The sequence below is a fragment of the Tursiops truncatus genome, chromosome 9, assembly GCF_011762595.2.
Source record: "Tursiops truncatus isolate mTurTru1 chromosome 9, mTurTru1.mat.Y, whole genome shotgun sequence".
NCBI lineage: Eukaryota > Metazoa > Chordata > Mammalia > Artiodactyla > Delphinidae > Tursiops > Tursiops truncatus.
Window position 1 is genome coordinate 56,023,480 of NC_047042.1, and position 26,510 is coordinate 56,049,989.

At 41.0% G+C, this 26,510-nt stretch overlaps 1 long non-coding RNA gene and 1 pseudogene across 1 annotated transcript in view; one reads left to right on the forward strand and one right to left on the reverse strand.

The window, feature by feature from the left end:
- The first annotated feature begins 3,244 nt into the window (after positions 1 to 3,244).
- Positions 3,245 to 26,510, forward strand: part of LOC109548572 (uncharacterized) — a 38,561-nt gene continuing 15,295 nt past the window's right edge. Inside the window, exons 1-2 of the long non-coding RNA XR_002174692.3 lie at positions 3,245 to 4,873; positions 7,689 to 7,904. This is a non-coding gene — a long non-coding RNA (uncharacterized lncRNA). The remainder of the gene's footprint in view (positions 4,874 to 7,688; positions 7,905 to 26,510) is intronic.
- Positions 22,387 to 25,228, reverse strand: LOC141279548 (ribulose-phosphate 3-epimerase pseudogene; annotated as a pseudogene).

Here is a 26,510-nt window from a genome sequence, read left to right on the forward strand (position 1 = left end):
GGAATTTAAATGGCATCCATTCCTTTTCCATGAGTGATAGGACATAAATGTCTCCTACTGTGACTAACTGTCCCCGTTTGCCCGAAACTGTTCTGGTTTTAGCACTGGAAGTCTCACATCCCAAGAAATCCCTCAATTCCAGGCAAATTAGAGCAAATCATTGATCACAGGAAATAGGTGCCCATCTGAGGCCATAAGATATATTACAGCTGCCCATGAGGAATCGAAGACAGTTCTCCTGACATCATCTGTCAGGTCATCTTGTCTGTTTGTCTGGTGCTCACCTCCAAAAACTAATCTTCCCAAGCTTGTGACCTAGCAGGTTAAGAGAAGAAAACGAAGGCAAGTTCTAGGCCCCAACTTCACCGTGATGCCTGGGCCATACCGCACTTGCCACCCTGGGCCTCAGGACCATCAAGTGTAAGTAAGGAACTTACACATCATAGTTTTCAAACACCAGACAATAATTTGATTTTCATGGGTCATGAAATCAATTTATTGGATTACAAACAGCATTTTTTTTTCTTTTCTGGAACTATTATTTTTTTTAACTTTATCGAAGTAAAGTTGATTTACAAGTTGTGTTAATTTCTTCTGTACAGCAAAGTGACTCAGTTATACATATATACATTCTTTTTCATATTCTTTTCCATTATGACTTGTCACAGGATATTGAATATAGTTCCCTGTGCTATACCGTAGGACCTTGTTGTTTATCTATCCTATATGTAATAGTTTGCCTCTAGTAATCCCAAACTCCCATTCCTTCCCTCCCCCAGCCCCCACCCCCTTGGCAACCACAAGTCTGTCCTCTATGTCTGTGAGTCTGTTTTTGTTTCGTAGATACGTTGATTTGTATCGTATTTTAGATTCCACATAAAAGTGATACCATATGGTATTTATCTTTCTCTTTCTGACTTATTCACTTAGTATGATAATCTCTTGGTCCATCCATGTTGCTGCAAATGGCATTATTTCATTCTTTTTGATAGCTGCGTAATATTCCATTGTATATATGTACTACATCTTCTTTATCCATTCATCTGTTAATGGACAGATTGTTTCCATATCTTGGCTATTATAAATACTGCTGCTATAAACCTAGGGATGCATGTATCTTTCTGAATTATACTTTTGTCTGGGTATATGCCCAGGAGTGGGATTGCTGGATCATATGGCAACTTTATTTTTAGTTTTTTGAGGAACCTCCATACTGTTGTCCATAGTGGCTGCACCAATTTATTCCCACCAGCAGTGTAAGGGGGTTCCCTTTTCTCCACACCTTCTCCAGCATTTACTTGTAGACTTTTTAATGATGGCCATTCTGACCAGTGTGAGGTGGTATCTCACTGTAGTTTTGATTTGCATTTCTCTAATAATTAACGATGTTGAACATCTTTTAAACATCTTTTCATGTGCCTATTGGCCATCTATATGTCTTCTTTGGAGAAATGTCTATTTAGGTCTTCTGACCATTTTTCGATTGAGTTGTTTGTTTTTTTATTGTTGAGTTGTATGAACTGTTTGTATATTTTGTAAATCATTTGCAAATATTTTCTCCTATTCCATAGATTGTCTTTTCGTTTTATGGTTTATGGCTTCCTTTGCTGTGCAAAAGCTTGTAAGTTTGATTAGGTCCCATTTGTTTATTTTTTGTTTTTATTTCTGTTGCCTTGGGAGACTGACCTAAGAAAACATCAGTACGAGTTATGTCAGAGAATGTTTTGCCTGTGATCTCTTCTAGGAGTTTTATGGTACGAACAGCACTTTTAATTTTTTTTAATAAAACAGAACAAAACAAGTATTGGATTGGCCAAAAAGTTCATTTGGGTTTTTCCATAAGATGTTACAGAAAAACACGAACAAACTTTTTGGCCAACCCAATAGAAACTACTAGAGGACATTGCACATGGCAGGGAAGTGTTGTTTGTAAAGCATGTTTCAATTATATATGTCCATGTCTACCAGATCTCAATGTCGAATTTATTGCTTGATGTGGGTTGCAGGCAAACATTTAAAGCCAACAGATTAGATCATCTCTAACTTTCCTGCTGACTCTAGAATATTGCAGTCCTACAGAAGTCATTTTTTTTAATGTGTATACATATTTTATTGGATCTCATTTTCCTTTTTTTTCACAATTCATTTTTTTAATATTATTTTACAACCTACTTTTTAAAAAATATTTATTTATTTTTATTTTTGGCTGCGTTGGGTCTTCGTTGCTGCTCGTGGGCTTTCTCTAGTTGTGGCGAGTGGGGGCTACTCTTCATTGTGGTGCATGGGCTTCTCATTGCGGCAGCTCCTCTTGTTGCAGAGCATGGGCTCTAGGTGCGCAGGCTTCAGTAGTTGTGGCACATGGGCTCAGTAGTTGTGGCTCACGGGCTTAGTTGCTCTGCGGCATGTGGAATCTTCCCGGACCAGGGCTTGAACCCATGTCCCCTGCATTGGCAGGCGGATCCTTAACCACTGTGCCACCAGGGAAGCCCCAGAAGTCAGTTTTGTAACTGGTTTTTCTCTTTTATTATTGTAAAAGATCCTAGAATAAAAGTTATTGTTGCCCTATTCATAGCACCCAGCACGGGGCCTTACAGTTAGTTCACTCCCAATAAATGTTTCTTATATTCCAGCACATTCAACAAGAACACACTCCAACATGAACTTTGGTGCTATCTTTCATCTCCAACAGAAGCGGAAGTCCCAGAGCTGGGTGACTGTACCAACCAGCAGGAAAATAGCCTCTTGAATATCATTGCCTTTTAGCTTGAGAGAATTCAGAGAGCTCCATAACTGCCACAGCCATGCTGGCAGCAGCCTCTGCAGATGCAGACTTTGACACTGAGATACACTCCTGGTTTCAGGAACAATCTGGTTCAATTTCTGGAGGGATGAACACTCTAGCAAGGGAAGTGGGGTGGGGGAAATGGGGAACAGATACATTCTAGAATCAAAAACAGGTGTGCACTAACTACACATCAGCAATCACTTCTAGGAGCATGAAACGTGACAGGTATCTGCAAACTGCTAAGGAAAAGAACAAGTATAATTTTATGGATTGTCACTTTGCAATAGCAGGATATAGAAAGCATGAAGGTTAGCAATTTTTACATCAGAAATCACAATTAGGGAACCATTTTGTTTTCTAGTCCCCCCTACAAAAAAAAAAAAAGCTGTGCCAGAATTTTTACATAATTAGGGCTTCAAGTAAAAATTTCGGCCTCCTGAAAGAAAAATGTCATTTCCTTTTTTTTTTTTTTTTTTTTTTTTTTTGCGGTACACAGGCCTCTCACTGCTGTGGCCTCTCCCGTTGCGGAGCACAGGCTCCGGACGCGCAGGCTCAGCGGCCATGGCTCACGGGCCCAGCGGCTCCGCGGCATGTGGGATCTTCCCGGACTAGGGCACGAACCCGTGTCCCCTGCATCGGCAGGCGGACTCTCAACCACTGCGCCACTGGGGAAGCTCTGTCATTTCCTTTTAAATCACATTTCTTTCCTCAGTTAATTCTGATGTTAGATGAAAAGATGGAAATAGAGAAGGTCCAGTCTTTAAAAAATTAGGAAGTGATATTTCTTTTCTAAAAAGCAAGAATGGATCAGAAATTAAAACTTAACATTTTACTCTGAAGTCTAAATATAGGCTACCTCAGGAGCACGGCTGGTCATGGGATAGACTCCTCAAATGAGGCGCCTGAGACCCTGGGGCCACGCCCCACACAGGTGAGGGCAGTCCATCTGAGTAAGAGCAATAAAGTAATACGGAGAGTGCTGACTGAGGTTGGGGGTCGTCCATGCAGGTAGGGAGGGATGCGCAGTATAGACACAGGTGAGATGCACTGGCTCAGGGTGGCAGTCAGGTGGGCTGAGCTAGTCAGGACTTGTGGTCCTGTCCACAATAAGGCATATGGACAGGACACACATGCCCAGGGTCCCAGGAAAGGCAGCCAGATCTCAGGACGTTTAGAATTGCCACAACTGAGAACTGGCCACTCTTCTTTCTACTGTCTGTCCTTTTGATTATATTCCTCAAATCTAGGCATAAATTAAACAACTTCAAAATTAATCCAACAGATCTACAAAACTGGCACCGAAGTTCCTCATGGTCTGTGATGACACTAGACTCCAAATTCCCAAGAACCAGCTCATCTCTCCCAGCAGCACACACCTCCAGCCCAAGCAGAATGGTGTCCTTGAGTCACTTATCCAATGGGCTGTGGCTGAAGAGAGAACGGAACCCGTGGGACTGGCGTGGCTCTTTGGCCAGTGGGGCTCAGGACAGGCAAGTTCCCCAAACCTGAGAGACTCCTGCTGCTTCAGGAAATTCGATCCCAGAGGAACAAAGAGACAAATAGCACAGATTCTGGCCCAGGGGAACAATACAGGTAGCCAGTGAAAAAACCAGGGCACAAGAGGGAGGCTTAATTACAGGAAAAAGACAGCAGTAGCGCAGTGTGGGGCGTACAGTGAGGGGAGGACTGGGGACACGGTTGAACAATCGCCTCTTGCAGAGACACAGCCCCAGAGCCCTGCGTGGGGTAGCCAATCAATAAAGATTGGCTGGCTGTTTAATTAACTCAGGAGCTTATTTAGCTAAATCAGGTCTGCCTGTGCCTTCAAGGAAATGGCCCTCCCGCATTAGGATCACGTGGGAGCCTGTTTAAAATGCAGATACCAGGCTCCAGAAGAGCCAGAAGGAATCCTGAGCTCTAGGGTTGGGCCCAGGAATCACCCTTTGGGCTGCACTGCTGTGGATGTGGGCCATCTTGATCTACTTCAGAAACTGTTGCATCCTGGATCCTGTTTGCAGGGAACGTCCGGTTAAAATGAATTCTTCTCCAGTTGAACAAAATAGAGGCACTGACAGTCTTCATATACAGGTATCTGGTGTGGTTTGTCCGCTGTTCACTGAGATGTGGTCTGTGGGTGGAGGTTCTCTCGCTCCCTGCCTGTACCCTGGACGGGTTTTCCCAGACTCTGTCTTACACACAGGCCCCAGCTGCAGGGCTAGCACTCCCAGTTTCTGCCATAATCCCAACGGCAGGATCTCAGCCCCACCTTCTACCCGTGGTGACTGATAATTAGGTCATCCTTTCCAGACCTGACATCCTGGGCCCAACCAGCCCAGCTCCTACTTGTTCCCTGAAGATGCCCCAAGCCAGAGTGCCAGAAGTGAGCCCTGTGGGTCCACCGATCTCTTAAGTCCCAGCATCTTACACACCTTGCCATATCGACCCAGACCACAGAAATGGCTATTGCCTTCATTTCCCTTACTAGTCTCTTTTCCTCAATCAGACCAATATTTATTGAGTACTTGCTGTATACCAGGCACTGAGTAACCAAAGTGAGAAAGTCCTTGGACTCCCAAGACTTCAGTTCTCCAAATGAGTATTGGTGGTTGTTGTTTTTTTCAATTTTCTGTTTTCATTTTGATAATCTTTTTTTAATTGATATTCTGCCATATAGAGTTTATATTCATAAATATATTCTCATCAAGTGAACGCCAAATGATACTATGTTATGATGAACAATGAAGGATCCAAAATAATTTGAATAATCTAAGTAGTTAGAATGCCAAGTGTTTTGGTGTCCAAACTGAAAGAAAGCTTGTAGTAGTGAGAACCACATTCTCATTCTGTTCATAGAGTCTGTTTTGCACCTGCAAGTTTGTAAAAGTTCATTTATTGTGAATGTAGCCGTAAATGAACAATGAAGAACTTTTCTGTTCCTCACTGTGGCAATAATGCAATTAGACATTCACTTAATGCAGATTTCCAGGATGTGGCAGTGCTAACCTTACCTATGAATGAATGAGATGATTCCACAGAGTTATCAAGTGGCATTTCATTAAAATTGGCATTTCAGGAATGCTCAAAGGGTAGAATTTTAATTAACTATGAGGTCTAATTATCCTGCACTAGCAAATAAGGCCTGGTTAACTGGCATTCTCTGCTTTAGCCTTGATCCCAAAGGCCAAAATAAATACAGAACTGGACCTCAGACCACATGTTTCTACTGTTAAACCCAGCACAACCAGTTAGTTTCAGAACAATAGCAGCATCTGTTATGTTAAACGACCATGGCTTACTTGAATAATATTGGTTTTGCAGATGTGTTTGTGCTTCACTCATACATGGGCTCTTTTTTTGTGATAATAGCTAGTACTTATGGAGAGCTTACTGCAGGCCAGGCACTGTGCTGAGCACTTTACATGGGTTAGCTCATTTAAGCCTCACAACAACTCTGAGATGGGTCCTATTACCCACATTTTACCAATAAGTCGACTGAGGCACAGAGAGATTGACTTGCCTAAGGTTACCGCCAAGGAAATGGTGGCTCTTGGATTTGAATCCAAGTGGGTCTGGCTCCAGAGCCTGTGTTCTTAACTTCCTGAGTGACGAGAGGTGGGCACAGTAACAGCCAAGTGCCATCCTGGTCCCTGGGGCACAGCTGTGGGACTGAGCTCTTGAAGTCAGCAGTCCTTGTGATGGTCCAGTGGTCCGCCTTCCTGATGGTGACACAAAAGGCAGGCCTGTTTGGAAGTGTGTTCCAGAGCCATTCCTGCAGCCTGGACCCTGCTGCTCTAGCCTTTCATTGATTTTTATGTTCCTAATTCCATGCATCAAATTCCTTTTCTGCTTCAAATATGCAGAGTGGTTCTTGTTTCCTGACGAGAGCTCTGCCTGATACACTTGCATTGATTCATGTAACAGCCCTGTGAGGAAAGTACTATTATCCCCTGCTTACAACCTGAGGAAACTGAGGCATAAGGAGGTTCATTAGCTTAGAAAGTAGCAGAGCTGGGTTTCTCACTCAACCTAGCTCCACAAACCATACTCTGAAGGCTACACTGCTTCCTCCATATGCTACTTTAAGTAGTGGGAATTAATGGTGCCTCACTGGACTTGAATTGATTTCCTGACCTGATGTCATTTTCACTCATGATCCAAACTCCCAGAAGAGTCTGATTGGCTCACTTGGGTCTCAGATCCTGCCTCCCTACCACCCTTGATTGACAGTGGGCAGTGGAGGAGGGTAGATCCCCCCAAAAGCGAGTCTGGTGGTGAGACAGATCACCTGCAAGTGATAAATGAGCAGCAGGACCAGTCATGCTGGTATAAACTATAACCATGGTGGCAGCCTTGGAAGCTCCAAAGGGGAATCCCTCCTTAATTTCATGCTCAGAGTTGTGCCCAGCCTTGCTGTGCCAGAAACTCAATTCGTTTGCTTGGAAATGCCAATAAGAAGTCCTCCCTGACTTGCTGTCTTAAATGTCTTAGCTATGTGTGACCTTGAGCCTGGGTACTTCCCTTCTCCGTATTGGGCATTAAAAGGAAACAAGAAAATATGTTTCCTCTTTTCATATCAGGATTTCAAAAACAATTTATTTTGCCACCTCTTTTTAATTTTTAAATAAAATATACTGATGTAATATGAGTATTAAAAAGATGTTTGAGGAAAACCCATCACTTTACCAAATTGCTCTACCAAAGCTACTTTATCAAATTATTCCTCCTTTTATTTTTGCAAAGTTAAAATCATATTGTATATGTGATCTGTTTGTCTGCTCTCTTCACTTATCATTATGGCAGGCATTTTCCCGTTTCAAGTTTCATAATCATAATTTTTGCAAAAGCGTATGTCATCATATTGTTGGCCCTAACTTAGTAATTCATTTTCCTTTTGTTAATTCAGATTGCAAGAGCCCCTGTTAGCACAAAGCCAAAGAAGCTTCCATTTTCTATTAAGAATGGAATTGGGAATTCTATTTGGAGGACATTTACTATAAAAGCTCTACATGACTCCCCGAGAGTGAGGCCAACTCAGCTGGAATAAGCACCCACTGCAGAGGACTTAGGGGCTTGTGGAAAATTCCAGAAGCTGGAGCTCCATCCTAGAACTGGGACTAAGGTAAGAGGAGAGAGGTGCCCACCTCACGTGCAAAAACAAAACAAAACAACAACCAAAAAGCACAAAAACCTCTACATGACAAATTTGACCCATAATGAGTTATGATTAATATTGCTTATCCTTCGCCTTTTAGTTACTAGCATTTAAACCTTTTACATGAACAAAAATTTTTTTCTTTTTTTACATGAACAAAAATGAATAAAAATTTTTTACATGAAGAAAAATTTTTTTCTTTTTTTTTTGGCCACACTGCATGGCTTGCAGGATTTTAGTTCCCCAACCAGGGATTGAACCCCGGCCTGTGTCAGTGAAAGCAGCAAGTCCTAACCACTGGACTACCAGGGAACTCCGTTTTTTCTTTTAAAATAACTTTAATCATTACTTTTTTGTTATTTTTTTTTCATTGAAAAAGGAATAATGCTTGTATTTTTTTTAAAAAAATTGAAACACAGCATATTATCTCAAATCCCCAAACACATATCCTTCATCAAAAGCAGACATTTCTGATAGTTCCTTCCACGTCCTTCCAGAATTTTCCTTTGTATATACATGCATATTGATATGTGCATGTCCCTTTTTCTTGTTTACATGAATGAGGACACACACTATATTGTGCTTGCCGCTTTTACTTGATTTCAGACGGCAGATTGAGCCATCTTGGCATATATAATCTACTTCATTTTTTTTTAAGAGGTAAATCATTTTCCACTATATGAAAGTGGTATAATATATTTAACCATTTCCCCATTGAGAGACATTTTCACAGTTTCTAGATTTTTGTTTTTGTGCTGTATGACAAGTAATGTTGTCACCATAACATTTTTTTGATAGATTCAGGGTAATCAGAAGTCTTAGATTTCCTGGGCAATCTTATTTTAATATAAAAAAATTATTTTAATAAATAATTTATATAGATTCCCGAAAGGCATTTGATAAAACTTAACATTTTATGTCCAATTTTTAAAATTCTCAGTAAAGAAAATAAAGTTTCAAAATTTTCTTATTTACTAAGGAAATAATAGAAGTTTTCCCATTAGAGTCAGGAAAAAGACAAAGACACCCACTCTCCCCATTATGGTTTAGTATTGCTCTAGAATTAGTAGTCATTGAAAAAGAAAGAAATAGAGGTATTAAAACTGGAAATAGGGCTACCCTGGTGGTGCAGTGGTTGGGAGTCCACCTGCCGATGCAGGGGACACGGGTTCGTGCCCCAGTCCGGGAAGATCCCACATGCCGCGAAGCGGCTAGGCCCATGAGCCATGGCCGCTGAGCCTGCGCGTCCGGAGTCTGTGCTCCGCAACGGGAGAGGCCACAACAGTGAGAGGCCCGCGTACCACAAAAAAAAAAAAAACAAACTGTAAATAAGGAGGTAAAATTATCCTTATCTGGGATGATGAACTGTAAAACTGGAAAAACACCGAAACAGAAAATCAACAGAAAAACTATTACAGACAAAAGAGCATTCAGTAAGGTGACTCTCATATGCTCTCAGTGACTGGTAAACTGGCACAACCCCCAGAGGTGAGGGGGCGGCAGTTTGGACCATTTCTAGTAGATACATTTATTTTCATGAAATCCTTGATCTATAAATAGATGGATGAGCTTTGTTCTGTAAAGAAAAGCCTATTGATTGACAGGAGGGGGAAAGAAACAACACTGTAGTTTTTTTAGTGTTTTTGTTGTCACTGTTGTGCTTGCTCTTGTTGTGTTTTTTTTTTTAAGTGTATAATTCAGGAGTTTTTATTCACAAGGTTGTGCAGACATCACCACTATCTAATTCCACCATATTTCTTTTTTTTTTTTATACAGCAGGTTCTTATTAGTCATCGATTTTATACACATCAGTGTATACATGTCAATCTAATCTCCCAATTCATCACACCACCACCACCACCACCCCCGCTGCTTCCCCCGCTTGGTGTCCATACGTTTGTTCTCTACATCTGTGTCTCAATTTCTGCCCTGCAAACTGGTTCATCTGTACCATTTTTCTAGGATCCACATATATGCGTTAATATACGATATTTGTTTTTCTCTTTCTGACTTACTTCACTATGTATGACAGTCTCTAGATCCAACCGTGTCTCTACAAATGACCCAATTTCATTCCTTTTTATGGCTGAGTAATACTCCATTGTATGTAGGTACCACATCTTCTTTATCCATTTGTCTGTCAATGGGCATTTAGGTTGCTTCCATGTGCTGGCTATTGTAAATAGAGCTGCAGTGAACATTGGGGTGCATGTGTCTTTTTGAATTATGGTTTTCTCTGGGTATATGCCCAGTAATGGGATTGCTGGGTCATATGGTAATTCAATTTTCATTTTTTAAGGAACATCCATACTGTTTTCCATAGTGGCTATATCAATTTACATTCCCACCAACAGTGCAAGAGGGTTCCCTTTTATCCACACCCTCTCCAGCATTTATTGTTTGTAGATTTTCTGATGATGCCCACTCTAACTGGTGAGAGGTAATACCTCATTGTAGTTTTGATTTGCATTTCTCTAATAATTAGTGATGTTGAGCAGCTTTTCATGTGCTTCTTGCCCATCTGTTTATCTTCTTTGGAGAAAAGTCTATTTAGGTCTTCTGCCCATTTCTGGATTGGGTTGTTTGTTTTTTTAATATTGAGCTGCATGAGCTGTATATATTTTGCAGATTAATCCTTTGTCCGTTGATTCATTTGCAAATATTTTCTCCTATTCTGAGGGCTTTCTTTTCATCTTGTTAATGGTTTCCTTTGCTGTGCAAAAGCTTTGAAGTTTCATTAGGTCCCATTTGTTTATTTTGTTTTTATTTCCATTACTCTAGGAGGTGGATCAAAAAAGATCTTGCTGTGATTTATGTCAAAGAGTGTTCCTCCTACGTTTTCCTCTAAGAGTTTTATGGTGTCCGGTCTTACATTTAGGTCTCTAATCCATTTTGAGTTTCTTTTTGTGTATGGTGTTAGGGAGTGTTCTAATTTCATTCTTCTACATGTAGCTGTCCAGTTTTCCCAGCACCATTTATTGAAGAGACTGTCTTTTCTCCATTGTATATCCTTGCCTCCTTTGTCATAGATTAGTTGACCATAGGTTCGTGGGTTTATCTCTGGGCTTTCTATCTTGTTCCATTGATCTATATTTCTGTTTTTGTGCCAATACCATATTGTCTTGATTACTGTAGCTTTGTACTATAGTCTAAAGTCAGGGAATCTGATTCCTCCAGCTCCGTTTTTTTCCCTCAAGACTGCTTTGGGTATTTGGGGTCTTTTGTGTCTCCATACAAATTTTAAGATTTTATGGGCTTCCCTGTTGAAGTGGCTGAGAGTCCACCTGCTGATGCAGGGGACACGGGTTCATGCCCCGGTCTGGGAAGATCCCACATGCCACGGAGCAGCTAGGCCCATGAGCCATGGCCAATGAGCCTGCGCATCCGGAGCCTGTGCTCCACAATGGGAGAGGCCACAACAGTGAGAGGCCCGCGTACCGCAAAAAAAAAAAAAAAAAAATTTTTTTGTTCTACTTCTGTAAAAAATGCCATTGGTAATTTGATAGGGATTGCATTGAATCTGTAGATTGCTCTGGGTAGTGTAGTCATTTTCATAATATTGATTCTTCCAATCCAAGAACATGGTATATCTCTCCATCTGTTGGTATCACCTTTAATTTCTTTCATCAGTGTCTTATAGTTTTCTGCATACAGGTCTTTTGTCTCCCTAGGAAGGTTTATTCCTAGGCATTTTATTCTTTTTGTTGCAATGGTAAATGGGAGTGTTTCCTTAATTTCTCCTGCAGATTTTTCATCATTAGTATATACGAATGCAAGAGATTCTGTGCATTAATTTCGTATCCTACGACTTTACCAAATTCATTGATTAGCTCTAGTAGTTTTCTGGTGGCACCTTTAGGATTCTCGATGTATAGTATCATGTCATCTGCAAACAGTGACAGTTTTACTTCTTCTTTTCCAATTTGTATTCCTTTTATTTCTTTTTCTTCTCTGAGTGCCATGGCTGGGACTTCCTAAACTCTGTTGTATAATAGTGGTGTGAGTGGACATCCTTGTCTTTTTCCTGATCTTGGAGGAAATGCTTTCAGTTTTTCACCATTGATAATGATGTTTGCTGTGGGTTTGTCATATATGGACTTTATTATGTTGAAGTAGGTTCCCTGTATGCCCACCTTATGGAGAGTTTTTATCATAAATGGGCGTTGAATTTTGTCAAAAGCTTTTTCTGCATCTATTGAGATGATCATATGGTTTTTATTCTTCAGTTTGTTAATATGGTGTATCACATTGATTAATTTGCGTATGTTGAAGAATCCTTGCATCCCTGGGGTAAATCCCACTTGATCATGGTGTATGATCCTTGTAATGTGTTGTTGGATTCTGTTTGCTAGTATTTTGTTGAGGACTTTTGCATCTATATTTATCAGTGATATTGGTCTGTAATTTTCTTTTTTTGTAGTATCTTTATCTGGTTTTGGTATCAGGGTGATGGTGGCCTCATAGGATGAGTTTGGAAGTGTTCCTTCCTCTGCAATTTTTTGGAGGAGTTTGAGAAGGATGGGTGTTAGCTCTTTTCTAAATGTTTGATAGAATTCACCTGTGAAGCCATCTGGTCCTGGACTTTTGTTTCTTGGAAGATTTTTAATCACAGTTTCAATTTCATTACTTGTGATTGGTCTGTTCATATTTTCTATTTCTTCCTGATTCAGTCTTGGAAGGTTATACCTTTCTATGAATTCTTCCATTTCTTCCGGGTTGTCCATTTTATTGGCATAGAGCTGCTTGTAGTAGTCTCTTAGGATGCTTTGTATTTCTGCAGTGTCTGTTGTAACGTCTCCTTTTTCATTTCTAATTTTATTGATTTGAATCCTCTCCCTCTTTTTCTTGATGAGTCTGGCTAATGCTTTATCAATTTTGTTTATCTTCTCAAAGAAACAGCTTTTAGTTTTATTGATCTTTGCTATCGTTTTCTTTGTTTCTGTTTCATTTATTTCTGCTCTGATCTTTATGATTTTTTTCCTTCTGCTAACTTTGGGGTTTTGTTTGTTCTTCTTTCTCTAGTTCCTTCAGGTGCAAGGGTAGATTGTTTATTTGAGATTTTTCTTGTTTCCTGAGGTAGGCTTGTATAGCTATAAACTTCCCTCGTAGAATTGCTTTTGCTGCATCCCATAGGTTTTGGATCATCATGTTTTCATTGTCATTTGTATTTAGGTATTTTTTTATTTCCTCTTTGATTTCTTCAGTGATCTCTTCGTTAATTAGTAACGTATTGTTTAGCCTCCATGTGTTCGTGTTTTTTACGTTTCTTTCCCTGTAATTGATTTCTAATCTCATAGCGTTGTGGTCAGAAAAGATGCTTGATATGATTTCAACTTTCTTAAATTTACTGAGGCTTGATTTGTGACCCAAGATGTGATCTATCCTGGAGAATGTTCCATGTGCACGTGAGAAGAAAGTGTAATCTGCTGTTTTTGAATAGAATGTCCTATAAATATCAATTAAATCTATCTGGCCTATTGTCTCCTTTAAAGCGTGTGTAACGTTATTAATTTTCTGTTTGGATGATCTGTCCATTGGTGTAAGTGAGGTGTTAAAGTCCCCCACTATTATTGTGTTACTGTTGATTTCCTCTTTTATAGCTGTTAGCAGTTGCCTTATGTATTGAGGTGCTCCTATGTTGGGTGCATATATATTTATAATTGTTATATCTTCTTGGATTGATCCCTTGATCATTATGTAGTGTCCTTCCTTGTCTCTTGTAACATTCCTTATTTTAAAGTCTATTTTATCTGATATGAGTATTGCTACTCCAGCTTTCTTTTGATTTCCATTTGCATGGAATATCTTTTTCCATCAACTCACTTTCCGTCTGTATGTGTCCCTAGTTCTGAAGTCGGTCTCTTGTAGACAGAATTTATATGGGTCTCGTTTTTGTATCCATTCAGCAAGCCGGTGTTTTTAGTTTGGAGCATTTAATCCATTCATGTTTAAGGTTATTATCGATATGTGTGTTCCTATGACCATTTTCTTAATTGTTTTGGGTTTGGTTTTGTAGGTCCTCTTCTTCTCTTGTGTTTCCCACTTAGAGAAATTCCTTTAGCATTTGTTGTAGAGCTGGTTTGGTGGTGCTGGATTCTCTTAGCTTTTGCTTGTCTGTAAAGCTTTTGATTTCTGCATCGACTCTGAATGAGATCCTTGCTGGGTAGAATAATCTTTGTTGTAGGTTCTTCCCTTTCATCACTTTAAGTATATCATGCCACTCCCTTCTGGCTTGTAGAGTTTCTGCTGAGAAATCAGCTGTTAACCTTATGGGGATTCCCTTTTATGTTATTTGTTGTTTTTCCCTTGCTGCTTTCAATAATTTTTCTTTGTCTTTAATTTTTGCCAATTTGATTACTATGTGTCTTGGCGTGTTTCTCCTTGGGTTTATTCTATATGGGACTCTCTGCGCTTCCTGGACTTGGGTGGCTATTTCCTTTCCCATGTTAGGGAAGTTTTCGACTATAATCTCTTCAAATATTTTCTTGGGTCCTTTCTCTCTCTCTTCTCCTTCTGGGACCCCTGTAATGCGAATGTTGTTGCGTTTAATGTTGTCCCAGAGGTCTCTTAGGTTGTCTTCATTTCTTTTCATTCTTTTTTCTTTATTCTTTTCTGCAGCAATGAATTCTACCATTCTGTCTTCCGAGTCACTTATCTGTTCTTCTGCCTCAGTTATTCTGCTATTGATTCCTTCTAGTGCATTTTTCATTTCAGTTATTGTATTGTTCATCTCTGTTTGTTCTTTAATTCTTGTAGGTCTTTGTTAAACATTTCTTGCATCTTCTCCATCTTTGCCTCCATTCTTTTACCGAGGTCCTGGATCATCTTCACTATCATTATTCTGAATTCTTTTTCTGGAAGCTTGCCTATCTCCACTTCGTTTAGTTGTTTTTCTGGGGTTTTATCTTGTTCCTTCATCTGGTACATAGCCCTCTGCCTTTTCATCTTGTCTATCTTTCTGTGAATGTGGTTTTTGTCCCACAGGCTGCAGGATCGTAACTCTTCTTGCTTCTGCTTTCTGCCCTCTGGTGGATGAGTCTCTCCAAGAGGCTTGTGCAAGTTTCCTGATGGGAGGGACTGGTGGTGGGTAGAGCTGGCCTTTGCTCTGATGGGCAGAGCTCAGTAAAACTTTAATCCACTTGTCTGTTGATCGGTGGGGCTGGGTTCCCTCCCTGTTGGTTGTTTGGCCTGAGGCGGCCCAACACTGGAGTCTGCCCAGGGCTCTTTGGTGTGGCTAATGGCGGACTCTGGGAGGGCTCACACCAAGGAGTATTTCCCAGAACTTCTGCTGCCAGTGTCCTTGTCCTCTGGGTGAGATAGAGCCACCCCCTGCCTCTGCAGAAGACCCTCCAACACCAGCAGGTAGTTCTGGTTCAGTCTCCTGCAGGGTCACTGCTCCTTTCCCTGGGTCCCGATGCACACACTACTTTGTGTGTGCCCTCCAAGAGTGGAGTCTCTGTTTCCCCCAGTCCTGTTGAAGTCCTGCAATCAAATCCCACTAGCCTTCAAATTCTGACTCTCTAGGAATTCCTCCTCCTGTTGCCGGACACCCAGGTTGGGAAGCCTGACGTGAGGCTCAGACCCTTCACTCCAGTGGGTGGACTTCTGTGGTATAAGTGTTCTCCAGATTGTGAGTCACCCACCCAGTGGTTATGGGATTTGATTTTACTGTGATTGCACCCCTCTTACCATCTCATCGGGGCTTCTCCTTTGTCTTTGGATATGGGGTATTTTTTGGTGAGTTCCAGTGTCTCCCTGTCGATGATTGTTCAGCAGTTAGTTGTGATTCTGGTGTTCTTGCAAGAGGGAGTGAGAGCACATCCTTCTACTCTGCCATCTTGAGCCAATCTCTTCTTGTCATGTTTTAATGTTTGGTTTTTTTTTTTTTTTTGGCTGTGTTGGGTGTTCATTGCTGCGCATGGGCTTTCTCTAGTTGTGGCGAGCAGGGGCTACTCTTTGTTGCAGTGTGCGGGCTTCCCACTGTGGTGGCTTCTCTTGTTGTGGAGCATGGGCTCTAGGTGTGCAGGCTTCAGTAGTTGTGGCACATGGGCTCAGTAGTTGTGGCTCCCAGACTCTAGAGCGCAGGCTCAGTAGTTGTGGCTCACGGGTTTAGTTGCTCCACAGCATGTGGGATCTTACCGGATGAGGGGTCGAACCTGTGTCCCCTGCATTGGCAGGTGGATTCTTAACCACTGCTCCACCAGGGAAGCCCTTTTTTTTAAATTGAGATATAATTGAGTGTTTTAGTCTTGAGAGCTTTGAAATGGTCTGACTGTGTCTCTACTCATCGAGTGACTTTACAGGTCAGTATTCTTCAAGTCCTGTGTCCAGGTACCAATTCATATCACTGAATATGGTGAATTCCCCTGGCACATAACCTGGGACCCACCTAGCTTTCCTGAGGATCTTTAGGGATCCAGTCTAATGGAGCAACACTGACCCGAAGAGCTTAATCCAGCAGGAGGGAGAGAGAGAGCCCACGAGGTGGCTGTTCCACTTGTTTGGGCTGCCTCCTCACCCACACTGACTACTGCCAGTGACAACACGGTTCCACTCTGAACCTCATTCACCTCCTTTATCCTCCTCCTCTGAAGTTCACTTCTAATATACTGAGGGGTGCTTGAGTAATTCCAGTGAACGGGAAAATGCAAAGAAATAAGGACATGTGTGCTACCAGCAGGAAACTCTACATTTAAAGTCAGTAACATTTTAACCTTAAAATTACCCAAGACTAAACTGTATTGATCAATTCCCAAACCCTAGTCCATCAAGAGGGGCTTGGCTACTGCCCCTGAATCACTGGGGAGCATCTTTAAATGGAAGAATGTCCCAGCCGCACCCCCAGAAATTCTGATTCACTGGCTCTGGGGTGAGACCTGGTAATCTCTATTTTTAAGATATTCCCCAAGGGACTTCCATGGAGGCGCAGTGGTTAAGAATCCGCCTGCCAATGCAGGGGACACAGGTTCGATCCCTGGTCCGGGAAGATCCCACATGCCGCGGAGCAACTAAGCCCGTGCACCACAACTACTGAGCCTGCGCTCTAGAGCCTGTGAGCCACAACTACTGAGCCTGTGAGCCACAACTACTGAAGCCTGCACACCTAGAGCCCATGCTCTGCAACAAGAGAAGCCACCGCAGTGAGAAGCCTGCACACCGCAATGAAGAGTAGCCTCTGCTCACCGCAACTAGAGAAAACCCGCACGCAGCAACAAAGACCCAACTCAGCCAAAAATCAAAAAAATAGTTATAAGATACTCCCCAAGAGGGACTTCCCTGGTAGTCCAGTGACTAAGACTCCACACTCCCAATGCAGGGGGCCCAGGTTCCATCCCTGGTTAGGGAACTAGATCCCATATGCCGCAACTAAGAATTCGCCTGCCACAAGTAAAGATCCCGCATGCAGCAACGAAGATCCCACGTGCCGCAACTAAGACCTGGCACAGCCAAATAAATACATAAAAATGAATATTAAAGAAAAAAATATATTCCTCAAGATAATTCTGATGGGCAGCCAGGCTTGGCAAACACAGGCATAAATTATTCAGTTATATCCAGAATATTGTGAACCATGTAACAGTCTAATAAATTTGGATGTGACCCTTTGGACGAGAAAAAAAGTCCCGGGAAAAATTGCCATCATAAAAGAATTAAATTAATCCTCGAGAGTGAGTAAATTAATCCCAGTAAACACATTACAGTCACTGACTGCATTAAGTAAAAATTTTGTCTGCCTAATCAATAATGAAATAAGCAGAGAGAGGACATTTTAAAGCCTGCAGGAGACATTATAATTCAAACAGTAGCCTAGATCTGATAAATATTTTATAGACAGTCAATTTTATTTCATTCTACTTGAGAAATGCATAAGGGCCTACGTTCCTATTTGGCAACATCAGGTTTTTTGAATTGAATTGGAAGCATACAAGGTTGGTTAAACTGATGTGAATTTCCTCCTCAAGGTGAGTGTTAGCAACCTCTTAACTAAAAACACCAGGGCACGTTTTCTCTCCGGGGTAGGCCACTTCATGTGGTCTTCCGGCTCTGGCTCCCATGCGCAGTTCTGCGAGTCTCTTTTGCTGAGTCTTGGTCCTGTGAAATGTCCGGCTCTCCAGAAAAGGCCACGTCTGTAGATCTTGGGTGCAGGCAGGAGAGAGTTCAGGTCCTTCTCAGTTTCCTCCTGCAGAAAACCTTGCAAAACCTCAGGTTCTTCTCTTTCATCAACTCATCAAGACCACCACAAAAACTATCTGCAGACAGTAGGTGAGTTTATGAAAACGCATCCATGCAGTGTGGATGTTTCTTATGGTTTTTTTTTCTCCCATCCTAAATTGAGTAAGATTTTTTGTAAAGGATAAAAAAATCAAGTCAGCCTAGAAAACCTGGATTTGACAAACTTATGGAGAGATTCATACAAACAAGGAATCTAAACTGAAAATTAGGCGTTTGGGCATCTCAGAAAATTTTGGGACAGGGCAGACCAACTTCACGCGAAAATGTACTAAAGAAACTGGGAGCTGTCCAGAGAAACTGGTTGTCAGAGTTAAGGCCAAGATTTTTCTTCTAAGCGAAACAGCGACTTTGAAACGTTTTGCCCATTTCCCTGACCCATTTCACCACGGGCTCCTTACGCTGGGTTTTTCATTTGGCGTCAAGATGTAGTGAGAACCTCCGCGGGATTTAACTGGCATGCCACAGCAGGCCTCTAGAGGGCGCAGTGCATTAAAGACCTTGGGCTTCCCGGGAGGAAAGGGAAGGGTGTTGGGGATCAAAGATCAAGCCCCCAGACCCGAGGTTCGGCCCCTGAAAGCCACTCTTTTGGAGAGTGTCTCCAGAAGAGAGAAATCTAGGATACAGGAAATTTGAAATCTGTGTGCTTTATTTCAAGACAAAGGAGAAAGAGAAAGACACTTGCATGGGGTGTGTCCTGCCACTGCCCCCAGCCCAGCCCCTTGGAACAGTGATCACGTTCAGTGCAGACTGTCCACTGCTGGCTGAGAACACTGTTGCTTGAAAAGAGTGTCCTTCTATTTTGGGGTGGAAAGAGAAGGGTCTCTGAGCAGGCTCTATCTCAGAGTGGAGCCACAGAGGGGCAGTGACACCGACATGACAGCTGACCTGCCCCGGGAATTGTGCTCGGGACCCGCAGCTGACGATGAGGCAGGGGAAGGGGGAATGGAAAAGAAAGAGCAATTCTTGAGATTCTTCTAAAGAAGAATTTGCAATCAAAGACAAAAAAAGGGAAAAGTTTAAGATGCTAAATCTACAAGGTTTTTCAAAGGGTGTCCTCAAGCATCAGAATCTTCTCTGGAGCTTGTTAAAAATATGGAGCCCAGGGAACACCTGCTGAGCCTTGGGAATGGCCAGGGAGTCTAAATTATTTTTTACAGCCCGAGAAGTTTATTAGAAATGTTTTTACTCAGTTATTAAGTGTGTATAGATTGTGGCACAAATGGACCTACCACCTGCTGATCCTCTCCCCTGTTTTTTAATTGAATTATAGTAGATTTATAATACTGTGTTAGTTTCAGGTGTACAGCAAAGTGATTCAGTTATTTTTTCTGATTATATTCCATTATAGGTTATTACAAGATATTGAGTACTTCCCTGTGCTATACAGTAAATCCTTGTTGCTTTTCTATTTTATATATAATAGTGTGTATCTGTTAATCCCATACTCCTTATTTATCCCTCCCCCGCCTTCCCTCTCCCCTTTGGTAACCATAAGTTTGTTTTCTGTGTCTATGAGTCTGTTTCTGTTTTGTATATAAATTCATTTGTATTATTTTTTAGATTCCACATATAAGTGATATATTATTTGTGTTTCTCTGACTGACCTACTTAGTATGGTATTCTCTAGGTCCATCCATGTTGCTGCAAATGGCAATATTTCATTCTTTTTATGGCTGAGTAATAGTCCATATATACATGTATATATATCACATCTTCCTAAAGCAACCATCTGTTGATAGACACTGGGTTGTTTCCATGTCATGGCTATTGTAAATAGTGCTACTATGAACACTGGGGTGCATGTATCTTTTCAAATTAGAGTTTTTGTTTTTTCCAGATATATACCCAGGAGTAGGATTGCTGGATCATATGGTAGGTCTATTTTTGTTTTTTTAAAGAACCTCCATGCTGTTTTTCATAGTGGCTGCATCAATTTACATTCTCACCAATGGTATATGAGGGTTCCCTTTTCTCCACATCCTCTCCAGCGTTTATTATCTGTAGACTTTTTGATGAAAGCCTTTCTGACCGGTGTGGGTGATACCTCACTGTGGTTTTGATTTGCATTTCTCTGATGATTAGCAATGTTGAGCATCTTTTCATGTGCCTATTGGCCTTCTGTATGTCTTTGGAAAAATGTCTATTTAGGTCTTCTGCCCATTTTTCAATTGGGTTGTTTGTGTTTTTTGATTTTGAGTTGTATGCACTGTTTACATATGTTGGATATTAACCCCTTGTCAGTCATATTGTTTGCAAATATTTTCTCCTATTCTGTAGGTTGTCTTTTTGTTTTTGGATGGTTTCCTTTGCTATGCAAAAGCTTTTAACTTTGATTAGGTTCCATTTGTTTATTTTTGCTTTTATTTCTTTTGCCTTGGGTGACTGATCTAAGAAAATATTGCTACAATTTATGTCAGAGAATGTTTTGCCTGTGTTCTCTTCTAGGAGTTTTATAGTGTCATGTCTTATATTTAGATCTTTAAGCCATTTTGAGTTTATTCTTGAATGTGGTGTGAAAGAATGTTCAGATTTCATTGATTTACACGTGGCTGTCCAGCTTTCCCAACATCACTTGCTGAAGAGACTGTCTTTCCCATTGTATATTCTTACCTCCTTTGTCATAGATTAATTGATCCTAGATGTGTGGGTTTATTTGGGGCTCTCTATTCTATTCCATTGATCCATATGTCTGTTTTTGTGCCAATATCACACTGTTTTGATTACTGTATCTTTGTAGTATAGTCCAAAGTCTGGAAGAGTTATACCTCCAGCTTTGTTCTTTTTCCTCAGGATTGCTTTGGCAATTCTAGGTCTTTTGTGGTCTTTGTGATTTTTCTTGTTTCTTGAGGAAGGTCTGTATCACTATGAACTTCCCTCTTAGAACTGCTTTTGCTGCAAAACATAGATTTTGTAAAGTGGTGTTTTCATTTTCATTTGTCTCGAGGTATTTTCTGATTTCTTTGGTTTTACTGCTGACCCGTTGGTTTCTTTTAGTAGCATATTGTTTAGTTTCCACATGTTTGTTTTTTTCTCATTTTTCTTTCTGTGGTTGATTTCCAGTTTCATTCCATTGTGGTCAGAAAAGAAGCTTGAAATAATTTCTACCCTCTTAAATTTGTTGAGGCTTATTTTGTGACCTAGTATGTGGTCTATCCTAGATAATGTTCCATGAGCAATTGAAAAGAATGTGTATTCTGTGTTTTTTGAATGTAGTGTCTTGTAGATATCAATTAATTCCAACTGGTTTATTGTATCTTTTAGGACCTCTGTTGCCTTGTTGATTTTCTATATGGATGATCTGTCCATTGATGTTAGTGGGGTGTTAAAGTCTCCTATTGTTATTGTATCATTGTCAATTTCTGCCTTTATGTCTGTTAGTATTCGTTTTATATATTTAGGTGCTCCTATATTGGGTGCATATATGTTAACGAGTGTAATATCCTCTTCTAGTATTGATTGCTTTATCATTATATAATGCCTTGTCTTTCTTTATGGCCTTTGTTTTAAAGTCTATTTTGTCTGATATGAGTTTTGCTACTCCCACTTTCTTGTCATTTCCATTTGCATGAAATATATTTTTCTATGCCCTTACTTTCAGTATCTGTGTAACTTTTGCCCTGAAGTGAGTCTCTTATAGGCAGCACATTGTAGGTTCTTGTTTTTTTATCCAATCTGCCATTCTGTGTCTTTTGATTGGAGCATTTAGTCCATTGACATTTAAAGTAATTATTGATAGATATATACTTACTTCCATTTTAATCCTTGTTTTCCAGTTGTTTTTGTAGTTCTTCTTTTTTCATTTCTTCTTCTTTTTGTTTTTCTTTTTGTGATTTGATGATTTTCTTTTGTATACTTGAGTTCCTTTCTTTTTTGGTTTTTGTGAAGCTATTGTATGTTTTTCATTTGTGTTTACCATAGATTTCAAGTATGTTGACCCATAACTATATCTACTTGCTTTAAATGGATAGTCATTTAAGTTCAGACACATTCTAAAAGATCTACATTTTATACTCCCCTCTCCTACATTTTGTGATTTTGACATCCTATTTTACATCTTCATGCTTATCCTTTTACTGTTTATTGTGGTTATAACCTCTTTTATAATTTTAATTATTTTTTAATCTTGGTACTGGCTTATTTAAGTGATCTTCAATCCTTTCATATATTGCCTTTTCTATTGTGATTTTCCCTTTCTTATAGAGTCTTGCTTCTTTCCTTTTTTTTTTTTAGGACTGATTTGTAGGTTTAATGAGATTATATCAACATACTTTATAATCTACAAAGCATAAATTTATATGATAGCTACTTTGTATTGAGCGTCCTCAAATTCTACTACCCTACAATTCTAGGAATAGTAGTGGAAGCTTTACATATATAATTAATAGTATCTCTTAATCCTCAACACAACCCCCCACTGTTGTTATGATTATATTCAATATATAAATCAGTTAATAATCAGCTCAGAGAGGTTGGTTGGATTGGTTTGCTAAGGTCAAACAAATAGAAAGGGGAAGAGAGTCAGGATTCAACTTAATATTACTTCCAAATAGAGGCCTTCCTTTCCTTTTAGCATAGAGCTAGGAAAACATCTTATGTACTTAAGAATAGCGGGTGTGATTAAGAAAAAGGGGAAATGGGGTTGGTGGAGGGTGGGTGGGGGTTGGGGGAAGAACCACTGAATAACCTGCCCCTAGAGCAAAGCTAACAAAGAAAACACCCTGATAAAACTTGTGCCTGCGTTTTACAACAGACCACCTGAAAATCCCTGGACTTCATAATGCATTGTTTTTTTAATGTATCAAATATAAGGTGCAAAGTAAAAAATAGATGTTTTTGAAGCTAGAAGAGCCATCCCAGCCAGATCCCAACTTAGTTATCACGCACATACACAAGCAAAAATGACATGAAACAGGAAAAACCGGACTTCCTTTGCTTTCAGAAAAGCCAAGAAGCAAAGAAAATTCTTTTTAGAAATTCAGAAAAAAAATTTTTTTCATAGTAGCTAATATGCCTTTCTTAGGCATTAAGACACATTTCTGTTCATAACCTTGATATTGCCATATTTTTACTCTTTATAAAAATCAAGTCTCCCAGTAAAAATGGTATTTTACCACACTAATCTTTAAATTGCATCACTGAAAATGTAATACACACCAATTTCTAACCTCTTGGAACATTCTGCAAAATGGATTTTAGTCACTGGAATGAATAATTGCTCAGAAAAGCAGCACTGCCTGAACTGTGGTATGATTTGGTAGGTAATAGTCTTGTTTTCCAGTAAAAACTAGATCTCGTAAGCAGAAACACTAGACTCCTTGTGGTTCCATTGATCGAGAGAGCGTTTCTGAGCAGCTTCTAAGCAAACATTTCTTGACAGGTTGATCACAGATCTGGGGTCTTCACTCCTCATAATGGCACTGCCAGATACAATCACGTTAGCTCCTGCCTCTGTGCATTTATGGATGGTGTCAGGACCTACTCCACCATCAACCTCAATGTCCAAAGACGGGAACTGGGTCCTCAACTAGTGAACCTTTGGCATCATATCTTGCATGAATTTCTGCCCTCCAAACCCAGCTTCCAGTGTCATAACCAAGGCCATATCTATCTGATGAGCCCATGGTGCCAAATACTCAACTGTAGTTCCTGGTTTGATAGCAAGGCCAACCTTCATTCCATTCTCCCGAATGTCTTTGATCAAAGCCGCCGGGTTCTCAGTAGCCTCGAGATGAAAAGTATATTGATTGGCTCCTGCTACAGCCATTGGTTTTACCCACTGTTCCGGCCTGGACACCATCATATGCATGTCAAAGAAAGGGTCCTGGGCTTCCCTGGTGGCGCAGTGGTTGAGAGTCCGCCTGCCAATGCAGGGGACACGGGTTCGTGCCCCGGTCTGGGAAGATCCCACATGCCGCGGAGCCATGGCCGCTGAGCCTGCACGTACAGAGCCTGTGCTCCGCAACGGGAGGGGCCACAACAATGAGAGGCCCGTGTACCGCAAAAAAAAAAAAAAGAAAGAAAGAAAGGGTCCTGGCCTAGCTGCTTTAGGACGCTTTCTACCACAGGGTGACCAGAGGTGATGTTGGGAACAAAATGCATCCAGGTGCGGGTAATCGGCCCCTAAACTGTCCAGGTCGCTGTTGAGGATGGACAGGCCAATCTTGCAGCCGGATGCCCTTCTTTCCTATTTAGAGAAGACCCTTCAATATTTCTTTTAGTGTAGATTTAGTATTGCTGAATTCTTTTAGTTTTTGCTTGTCTGAGAAACTCTTTACCTCTCCTTCTATTCTAAATGCTAATCTTGATGGGTAGAATATCCTAGGTTGCAGGTTTTTTGAATATATGCCACTCCCTTCTGGCCTGCAAAGTTTCTGCAGAGAAATCAACTGATAGCCTTATGGGGCTTCCCTTGTAACTGACTCTTTGTTTTTCTCTTGCTGTCTTTAGAATCCTCTCTTTAACATTTGCCATTTTAATTATAATGTGTCTTGGTCTTTTTGGGTTCATCTTGTTTGGGACTCTGTGCTTCCTGTACCTGGATATCTGTTTCCTTCTTTAGGTTTGAGGAGTTTTCAGCCATAATTTCTTCAAATACATTTTCTGATCCCCTTCCCTCTCTCTTCTCCTTCTGGAACTCCTATTATGCATAGGTTGGCATGTTTTATATTATCCCATAGATCTTATATGTTGCTTTCTTTCTGTTTTTTTTTTCATTTGTCTTTCTGTCTGCTGTTCTGATTGGGTGATTTGCATTATCCTATCTTCCAGATCACTTATTCATTCTTCTGTGTCATTTAGTCTGCTATTCATTGCTTCTAGATTGGTTTTTATCTCAGCAATGGAATTGTCTATTTTTTATTGGTTCATGTTTATAGTTTCTAGTTCCTGTTACAGTGATCTGTGTTTCTATTGATAATCTTTCTTAGTTCAGTTAGCATTTTTATTACCACCTTTTTGAACTTGGGGTCTAGTAGACAGATGAGCTCTGTTTCATAATTTGTTCTTTCAGAGGATTTCTCTTGTTCTTTTGATTGGGTGTAGTTCCTCTGCCTTTTCATTTTACTTAACTTTCTCTGTCTCTATGAATTTAAGAGAAACAGTTATCTGCTGTGGTCTTGAAAGGGTGTTTTTATGTGAGAACATCCCTGTGTAGACTACATATGTCCCGCGTTTTCATGCAAGGGCTGGTTTCAGTATGGACACCAGTCACGTCTTTCCTCAGGGTGTGCTGGCTGTTATCCCCTGGACAGGGGGTGTGGTAGGTGTTGTAGTATCTAGAGCCTGTGCAGGATATGAGATGGGGCTTCCTCTCTTGCCACCCTGGCAGGGGTGGGGTCTGCCCCCCCGCCCCCAGTTGTTGGATTAGAAGCCCTGAGGGTTGGGTTCAGTAGGATCCATTGCCTGTGAGTGTGAGCCCTGCCTCAAAGGAGGTGATGCTGAAGCAAGTAAGGACCTATGCACTGCCCACACAGGCAGCTTCAGTTCTGCTCAGAAGCTGCCCAACCCTTTCTCTGTTGTGTTTGTCCCAGATCTAGTGCAAGGCTCTGGTGTGGAGTAGCCTGGGGCTGGGGGTCGGGGCATAGTGGCTGCAGGAACTGAGGTGGCTGTGCTGCCCCCTGGGATCTGGGCTGCCTCTGTGGCAAACTTCTCCCAGGACGCATCTGCCCCAGACCTAGCGCTAAGCTGTGGTGTGGAGTGGGCGGAGCCAGGGCTCTCCAGCTGGGAGAGAACCCATGCAGACTCCTGAGCACATTGACAATGGCCATCACTGCAGAGGGAGTCTAAATTTTTAACAGGCTCCTGGAGGGACTCTGATATACACTGCAATTTGAGAACTATTGAATTGTACTTGTTCCAGAAAACCTCCTCACAAGCATCTGTATTTCCCTTCTTGCAAATATAACTCTTTGTCCCATCTGCTCTAAATGGCAAACAGTATGCACCGTTAGCTTGTAAAAATACTTCACATACGTCTTGGAAAATCTTTTAATCACTTTACTTTCTTTTCTCTGAGCACTTCTTTTTATCTTTGAGCTTTGGAGTGCCAAACTGAGGTCAGTCCTAAATACATTTTTGACCAACATTAACATCAAAAGGACTTCACTGTAATCCAGCTCATCTAAGCCATTTTCACCATTTATCTTCAGCCCAGTATTACCAAGGAGCTGGTCAGTGGACTGAGAACAGTTTATCACACTGACAAAAGATCAGAGTTCACTGAGCCACCAGACATGTTTGGGGGCCACAGGCACTCAACTTCTCCTGCCTGTTCCCTGGAAAAGGTGGACATGAGGAATCCCTCTAAGTCTTTGGGCAGTGAGGGGGGTCCTGAGTGAGGGG